Here is a 9,479-nt window from a genome sequence, read left to right on the forward strand (position 1 = left end):
CCATACACACTATATACACACCACACATACATACACTATACACACACATCACACACCACACACACTATACACGTATCACACACCACACGTACAGCACACACACACACACACACACACACACACACACACACACACAAATTTCTCCACACATCCTGTACACATATGTATGTCCCACACCATGCACAAAGGCATGTAAATGAGCTCTGGGTCTATGCAGATATTGAAGCTATGGTGCTGTAGGGGTCTGTTGATACTTTAGGGGAAAGGGTTGAAATACTGATACGATTTTTCTAGATGTTAACGCAACTTCTTGGGAACCTATCATTATTTCCGAAGCATAAATATGGGTTCCCAAGAATTTGCAGAGAGAACTCCGTCTGCCTTTGACAGCTGCCCACAGCTGTCTTTCTGCATCATCGCCCCATGGCTCTGGTCACCACCACTGATGCCCCGACTAGCGGAGAACAGCCTTCCTGGGGCCTGGGAACTCCTGGGTCTGGCCCTGCACTTGCTCAGCTTCTCGGGGGGAGAAGTCCGAAATTGGTACAAATGAGACAGATCCAGTTCTCCATCCCCACAGCCTCAGGGTCCCCCGGAGAAAGGCCACACTTCCCCAAATGCCGAGTGCTGCCACATCTCACCCCGTCTCCTTCTCTTTCAGACCCACCCGCATGCCTCGGCGTAAGTGGAACTGGATGCATCTGCGGCTCTGACTTTTGACACCTGGACAACCTCGTGGCCCCACATGCCCCCAGCGCCCGAGCTGAGAGTTCAGAGGGGACAGCAGACCTGGGTTCACATCCTTCTCAGAGATGCCCCATGGGATAGGCACCAGCCATCCTGCCAGTGACTTCTGTGGCCTCATCTCCTTACCATTGGATCATTCTCCTGGGTTTTGGTTTGGGGGAATCTTTCTGGAAAGCTCTAGATTCAGAAGTGCATCTGTAAGGATATATTGGATTGTATTTCCCTCTAAGTGCCTTTTTTTAATGTATATTTTTAAATAAAACAGAAATGCATTCTTGTAGAACCTGTTTAAACTGGACCAAGGCTCTCAGAACAAGAACCCAAGACCCATCCCACCCCAGACCTCCCGTGACTGTTTCGAGGAAGCCTGGAATTCTTGCCCGCACACTCCTGCTCTTTATTTCTCCATGGCCTGCTCAGCGAGCCATTTTTTTATATTCCCTGTTCAGTGTATATGTTGCTTGTTTGTTTATTTATTGAGATATTTTACCAGCTAAGTGACCACCACGCGCTGTGTATTATGCTCCACACCCGGGAACAATAAAGAGCCCCGCACAGCCCTCTGCTGCCCCTCTGTTCTCATCTCTGTGCCTGGGAGCTGAGTGGGTTGCAGAAATGAATTGTCTTGTTGCTCTAAAGGGGACGAGAAAGGGCAAGAGGCATCCATTTGATTCTTCACGCATTGCTAGTTGTAGACATGTCTGGAAGCCAGCAAGGTCAATGTGCGTTAACGCCAGTGTCGGCAGACCCGGGCCTAGGAACCAAAGTGTGTTGATTTCAGTCACTGTGACAGACAAACAAACAAACAAACAAAACAAAACAAAAATGGGAAACAACTTGAAAGACCAAATACCTGCTTTGGTTTACGGTTTCAGAAGTTTCGGTTTGTGGCAGACTGGCTGGCTCCATTGCTTTTGTGTCTGTGGCAAAGCTGTAAACTATGGTGGGAAGTGTGTGGTGGGAAACTGCCCATCTCACAGTGGTTGGTGGTCTGGAAGCAGAGGGAGGGGGGGTCAGGAACCCACCTTCCTGGCCAAGTTCACAGCCAGGAAACAGCAAAGTCTCCACACTGCCTTTCCATGTGGCTTACAGAGTCTCCTTCCTGGGACAGCAGGAGTCTGCCAGGATACACATCCTTTGTCCTACCAGAGTCCTGTCATACCTACTCTGTGTCACCAGAGGCAGCTAGGGATGTGGCCGGCATGTGGGTGTGTGTATGCACACATCTTCATTTTATACGAGACTGTAAAGATGAAGAAGTTGGTGATGGCCCGGAGGCTGGCTGTGGCGTGGGGAGTCAGAGACGTCTGTATGATGTCCAGGTTCTGTTGGGGGTGGTTGCACACAGAGCATGGGTGAGTGTCCTACAGGAAAGAGTTCAATCCAGTTAACAGGGGTTTCAAATCCTGACACCATCTAGCATGTGCTAAGTCCAGTGAAGTTTCCAGATGGTGCCTACAGAGCTAAAGTCACAGAAGGATGCCACCACCCATGCAGCAAGACACAGAGGCGAGGCTGGTGCAGTGACCTGAGAGGTCCCTGGTGACCACAGGACAGACAACAGAGAGCAGAGGCCAGAAGGATGAGGCCAGAAGGCAGCAATGGCCCAAGGCAAGAAGCAGGTCACACGCCACGTGTGGGATGATCCCTGGGTTTGTGGACACCACCTATGAGATATAGGGTGCAGGAGGCAGAGATCCCTAGGGGAGGAGCAGGAATGAGGGGTCACAAGGGCAGGCTGGCAGTGTGGAAGCCAGCAGAGGCAAGGGGTGGCTGTGGGGACTGACAGTTGGTGGGACTCGGGGCTGGGGCATGACCGGAGGCTTCCTTCTCAAGATGGGATCTCCAGAAGGCTGGGTGAGTGGATAGAAGGAGGGTCTGGCAGGAAGCTTCATGGGGATCAGCCTTTGCTCCCGAGGTTCCTTGAAGCAAGATCAATACAGAGACTTCCACATCAGCCCCCACGGCCCACCACCACCTGAAGCAAATAGGCAGGTGTGTGTGTACATGTGTGTGGGTGCACATGTGTGTATGTGTGTGCAAACATGTTTGTGTGTACGTGTGTGTACACATGTTTATGTGTAGCTCTGTGTGTGCATGCACATGTTTATACGTGTGTGCATGTGTGTGTACACACACACGTGTGTGTGTGTGTGTGTGCGTGCGTGTGTGTGTGTGTGTGTGTGTGTCTGTGTGTGTCTGTGTCTGTGTGTGTCTGTGTGTGCCTGTGTGTATGTCCGTGCATGTGGAAGCCAGAGGTTTGGCAGCCTGTGTCTTCTATCACTCTCTACTTCATTTACTTATTTATTTTTAATTACATTTATTTGTCTTGTGCACCATGGCACACACGTGGAGGTCTGAAGAGATGGTTCTCTCCTTCCATTGAGTGGTGTTGATCTCAGGTCATCAGGCTTGGAGATGAGTGCCTTTCCCACTGCTCCATCTCACTGATCATGGCCTTATTTTATGAGGATGTCACCAAGTCAGCTAAACTGGCTTGCTGCAAAGACCTGCCTGTTTCTGCCTCCCTAGTGCTGGCCAGACTTGCGCCACAGCAACTGAACTTCTTATGTAAGTGCTGAGGATTCAAACTCAGGTCTTTGTGCGGCCAATCTCTTTCCTGACTGAGCCGTCTGTCACCATGATTCTTGAGGAGCTCGGCTCTGGTGGGAGGGGTGAGAAGGAGCTGTAGTGAGCCTGGGGGCTCTTGCTGGGGATGGCTCCATTTCTTTGGCATGGGGTGGCAGAGCTGGTGTCAGGGGATCCCTCTGAAGAGCTGCTGGGAGCAGCACATGTGGCCACCAGTGACACAGGGGGAGTCAGTGCTCCCTGAACCAGAGGCTGTCAGTGCTCACCCCACATGGATGCTGGATCAAATTTCTCCAGAATTCAAGATCCTACAATCTTCTGAGCTGGATTTCTGCTTATAACACAGAACTTTTTTTTTCTTCATTTTTCTTTATTAAGAAATTTTCTACTCACTCCACATACCATCCACAGATCCCCCCTCCTCCCTCCTCCCACTCCCCAGCCCTCCCTCCCAAGCCACCCTGCATCCCCACATCCCCCAAATCGAGGTCTCCCATGGGGAGTCAGCAGAGCCCAGCTCACTGAGCCTAGGCAGGTCCAAGCCCCTTCCCACTGCACCAAGGCTGTGCAAGGCGTCACACCTTAGGCACTGCACTCCCAGAAGCCTGCCCATAGACTAGGGACAGATCCCGATCCCCCTGCCTGGGTGCCCCCCAAGCAGTTCAAGCCAAACAACTGTCTTCCATATCCAGAGGGCCTAGTCCAATCCCATGGGGGCTCCACAGCCACCAGTCCACAGTTCATGGGCTTCCACTAGTGTGGCTAGTCATCTCTGCATGTCCTCCCATCAAGATCTTGACGTTCCTTGCTTGCAGAATCCCTCCTCTCTCTCATCGATTTCCAGAGCTTAGCCTCTATCTATCACTGGACAAAGGCTCCATGATGACAGCTAGGTTATTTGCTAGGCCGGTCACTAGAGTAGACCACTCCAGGCACCCTCTGGATCACTGCCAGCAGACCAAGGTGCGGTTATCCTTGTGAATTCCTGAGAGCCTCCCTAGCATCCTGCCTCTTCCTATTCCCATGATGTCCTCATCTATCATGGAATCTCCCTCCCTGCCCTCCCACTCTGTCCCTGTTCCAGCTTGATCCTCCCATTTCCCTATGTTCTCATCCCCCACTCCTTGCCCTCTGCCACCACCCCCCGACACCCAGTCCATTCATGTAGACTCATCCACTTCTCCTTTGCAGGGTCATCCATGTGTCCCTCCTAGGGTCTTCCCCTGTTAGCAAGCCTCTCTGGAGTTGTGGGGGTTGCAGTCTGGCCATCCCTTCCTTTGCATCTAGTATCCACTTATGAGTGAGTACATACTATGTTTGTCCTTGTGAGTCTGGGTTACCTCACTCAAGATGATATTTTCTAGTTCCATTCATTTGCCTGCAAATTTCAAATCATTGTTTTTTACTGCTGAGTAGTACTCCATTGTGTATATGTACCACATTTTCTTTATCCAATCTTCAGTTGAGGGGTATCTAGGCTGTTTCCAGGTTCTTGCTATTATGAATAATGCTGATGTGAACATAGTTGAGCATGTGTTCTTGTGGTAAGATTGAGCATTCCTTGGGTATATGCCCAAGAGTGGTATAACTAGGTCTTGAGGAAGATTTATTCCCAATTTTCTGAGCAACTGCCATACTGATTTCCAGAGTGGCTGTACAAGTTTGCATTCCCACTAACAGTGGAGGAGTGTTCCCCTTGCTCCACATCCTCTCCAACATAAGCTGTCTTCAGTGTTTTTGATCTTAGCCATTCTGACAGGTGTAAGATGGTATCTCAGGGTTGTTTTGATTTGCATTTCCCTGATGACTAAGGATATTGAGCAATTCCTTAAATGCCTTTCAGCCATTTGAGATTCTTCTGTTGAGAATTCTCTGTTAAGCTCTGTAGCCCATTTTTTGATTGGATTGTTCAGTATTTTGAAGTCTAGCTTTGTGAGTTCTTTATATATTTTGGAGATCAGCACTCTGTCAGATGTGGGGTTAGTGAAAATCTTTTCCCATTCTGTAGGCTTTCATTTTGTCTTATTGACCATATCCTTTGCTCTACAAAAGCTTCTGAGTTTCAGGAGATCCCATTTATTAATTGTTTCTCTCAGTGTCTGTGCTACTGGTGTTATATTTAGGAAGTGATCTCCTGTGCCAATTCGTTTCAGACTACTTCCTATTTTCTCTTCTATCAAGTTCAGTGCAACTGGATTCATGTTGAGGTCTTTGATCTACTTGGACTTGAGTTTTGTGCATGGCGACAGATATGGATCTATTTGCAGCTTTCTACACGTTGAGATCCAGTTATGCCAGCACCATTTGTTGAAGATGTTTTCTTTTTTCCATGGTACAGTTTTGGCTTCTTTGTCGAAAATCATATGTTAATAGGTGTGTGGATTAATGCCAGGGTCTTCAATTCAATTCCATTGGTCCACATGTCAGTTTTTATGCCAGTATCAAGCTGTTTTTATTACTATAGCTCTATAGTAGAGCTTGAGGTCAGGGATCATGATGCCTCCAGAGGTTCCTTTATTGTACAAGATTCTTTTAGCTATCCTAGGTTTTTTGTTTTTCCATATAAAACACAGAACATTTTAACCAATGTGTATTTGACACTTCCACCAAGAAGAGAAGTTAGAAGAATGCTAAAAAGGGCCAGGCTGACAGGACATGAGGAAGAGCATAGAAAACTTTCTTGACACATTGACATCTTGAGAGACCATGGCCAAATGACCTTGACAACAACAGAAGAGAATAGAAAGTGCAGCGGCTGTAATATTCTTAGAACACAGATGGTTGTGGCCCCGGGGTCATGAAGTCTCTCCAGGCTCTGGGAAGGCCTCCATGCATCCCTCAAAGAATGCGCAGAGATGGCTTTGTGGTTTGATAAGACCCACAGCACAAGGAAACAGCAACTAATAGCTTCGAAGAAGGGATTGTGAAAACCAAAAACCCACCCAGGGGACCATTTCAAAAGTGAATGGACAAGGAGGATCAGAGTTTGAAAAGAACCTCTGGCTGTTTGCTGCCAGTACTTGGGGCTACGCAGCTGTCCAGAGGGGAGAAGAAATCCTGATAAGGTCAGCACCCACCTCTGAGCTGCATGGTCCCCATGGACTCCATGCAACCCAGCTCGCCAGATGGATGGTGGGAAGGACTCTCATTTCATGCTGACATGCTGAAGCCAACGACACCTGTGCTGGGCTCTGCCTGTGGGGACAGGATGCTCTAGACAGGGCATGCCCACGAGAGCTGCTGCTGGTGGTACAAGTCACTTATCTTTTCTTGTTCAGGTAGATGGATGCTCCCCAGCTCCCCACTGGGTTTGGGTAAAAGATTTGCACAGCCCAGAGTGGTCTTGCTCAGTGTTTCATGCTATAGACTTTCCACAAAAACACTCCTTCTCTTCTTGGCCTTACCACTTTAAAACGCACGGCTCCTTTAGTTTTGTTCAGATTTTAAAATCGTTGTTTTGATGCCAAGATTAACAAATGTGACTCTTTATCATATTGGAACTGACCCAGCAATTCACAGATTAAACAAAAGCAGACAAGGCTAAGGAGTTGGAAGGAATTGCGAATTTCTATTAGTTGGATGGTCCCACTGACCTCCAGACCCAGTTCCTCCCACTGTCCATTTTGAGGCATCCTAAAGGTGATGGGGGATTAGAAGACTTCTCTCTGTCCCTGTGTCTTCCTCCTTCATGTGGACAGTCTCCACACAGCCATCTCTGTCCTCCCACTCTGCTGATTGGAGGGGGTGGCCTCTGCACAACCACTTAGCTGCCAAGAGCCCAGGCATGGGTGGCCTCTATCAAAAGGATGAGCTGGGCCAAGCAGGGTCCTCCAGGGGTTTGGGAAACAGAGGCTGCTCTTGTTGGCTGCAAGAACTGAAGCCAAAAGGATATGATGCTGGAGTCAGCAGCAGGGGTGGGGGAGGCGGTGGCATGTGAACCCTAAGCAAGCTGGGAGACAAAAGAACTGAATCCGTGAGGAAGCAGAGGAAGGAGGCTGGCAGGGAAGCAATGCAGGGAGGAGAGATGAACTCATCACCCAGGGGCAGGCGAGGAGAGTCCACTGGCCCCCGCTGCCCTCTGCCTTACAGAGCATTCTGCACTACATGGGATGGTCTTAGTCCATGTTCTGCAGCTATAACAAAATACCTGTAACAAGATCATTTATAAAAAAGAAAAGTTTATTTGGCTCATGGTTCTGGAGGCTGGAAAGACCAAGTCCATGGCACTGGTGCCCACTCAGCTTCTGGGGCAGGCAGAGGTGGTACATGGTGAGACAGAAAATGTGCTGGCTCTCTCTTTCTTTTTTTCAGAAAGCCAGTCATGCCTTCACAGAGGCTTACCCTCATCTAATCCTGACTACCCCCAGACAGTATTAATGCATGACTTTGGGGACTAAGTTTTTAACAGAGGAACTTTTCTCGAACACCTTCAGGCCACACCTCTGTCATCCCCTTGGGGCACCTCTTGCTTCAATTGCTACCAAGGAAGAAGCCGAGTGTAAGTGTGTCCTGACAGTCAGGTTCACTCATCCTCCACCCAGAATGGCTTCCTAGTCATTTCACACTCACCCAGGAGCACTAGTGCAAGAGGGTTCTCACACCTGGGCAATGCTGGTAAACCTGCTCCTCCAGGTCCCAGAGTGGGATAACTCTGAGCCCTTCGCTGTGGCTGCTGAAAGTCCTTAGCACAGCTGAGTCCCCATTGCCTACAGTGACATCCAGATCAGTGGGGTATCTCGGACCCGGCCTTCTGTCTTCTCTTTCTTTTTCCAATCCCACTCTAATCTCATATTTCCTGGAGTATTTTATAAAATAAACCACACTGAACAGACTTCTCAACTCTATCCCAAGGGAGAAGCAAAGCAAAGGATTAGAATCTCCTACTTCCAGGAACTTGGGGGACAAAGCCATCAAAACTAACTCCTGTTCAAAACAAAGCTGCAAGAGAATGTAAACCCTAAAGTATAGGGGAAGTGGTTCCAGATCAACAACAAAGTACACGAGCCATTAGCACCTCGTGGACAGCAGACTGTGCAGATTCGAGAGTCCGCGGGGAGCAGAGACCTCCCGAGAGGGAGACTCAACTTAGAGACTCTCTCCACTTCTCTGAAACCTCACTGTCCCCAAAAGAGCCACCACAGAGCACTTTAATTAAAACAGTCTTTGTGCTGAGCAGACCACAGAGGAAAATTCACCTGTGAGAAACTGTGAACACTCACAACATGATTCATATCTTTACCCTAAATTTACATTACTTGGGTGATTGAAACTAAACAAAAATGGGTTATAAAAAATATTCAAGCACACTATGGGAAGACAAGGAAACAAAAATGCAACAAACAATGCAGAAAGGGAAATAGCACACACATCCTAACACAGCCATATTTACACTAAATGTAAACAGTCTAAAGATACTAACAGAAAGGAATCTCCAGCTTGGATTTAAAACACAAAACAAAGCAGGATCTAACCATTCAGCTACCCTAAATGTGCACATACTGCACAACAGAGCTGCGACATAGAGCTAATGGATCTGGCAAGCTAGCTCAATAGATAAAGGCACTTGCTGCACAAGCCTGATAGTCTGAGTACAATCCCTAGAAGCCACATAATGATGAGAGAGAGAGAGAACCAAAAAGTCTTCTGACCTCTACACATATGGTGTGACATAAGCTCCCCTCTCCCACACATACATCACATACACACACAATAAAAATAAATAAAACAAAACAATAGAGCAGAAAGAAGAAGTTATAGTTGAAGACTTCAGTCCCTCTCCCAGTAATTCATAGAACAATCTAACAAAAGAACACTAAGAATATAGAAGCCAATGTTATACATGGAAGCAGGACACCCACAGGCAGGAGAGTGGCCAATATAGAGTACTAATAAAACACAAATTGAAAGAGATTGTATCTTCAGCCATAAGATAAATTCAACAAATTCCAAAGAGTGAAAGTCATAAAAAATGTATTATCCAACCATAGCAAAGTCAAGTCACATACTAGTAACATATCACACGTGCACTCGTGTGTATACACACACACACACACACACACACACATACACACACACACACACACAAATCTACAAAGCTTAAACACACAAGTCAAAGAGGAAATCTTGAGGGAAATTTAAAAATT

The 9,479-nt window shown here is 47.7% G+C and overlaps 1 protein-coding gene across 1 annotated transcript in view; it reads left to right on the forward strand.

The window, feature by feature from the left end:
- Twist2 (twist family bHLH transcription factor 2) overlaps window positions 1–1,367 on the forward strand; it is a 49,277-nt gene extending 47,910 nt beyond the window's left edge. The window contains exon 2 of the mRNA XM_006995456.3: window positions 662–1,367. The gene's annotated coding sequence lies outside the window, so the exon portion shown is untranslated. The remainder of the gene's footprint in view (window positions 1–661) is intronic.
- Window positions 1,368–9,479: the final 8,112 nt, after the last annotated feature.

Source organism: Peromyscus maniculatus, chromosome 13 (assembly GCF_049852395.1).
Source record: "Peromyscus maniculatus bairdii isolate BWxNUB_F1_BW_parent chromosome 13, HU_Pman_BW_mat_3.1, whole genome shotgun sequence".
NCBI lineage: Eukaryota > Metazoa > Chordata > Mammalia > Rodentia > Cricetidae > Peromyscus > Peromyscus maniculatus.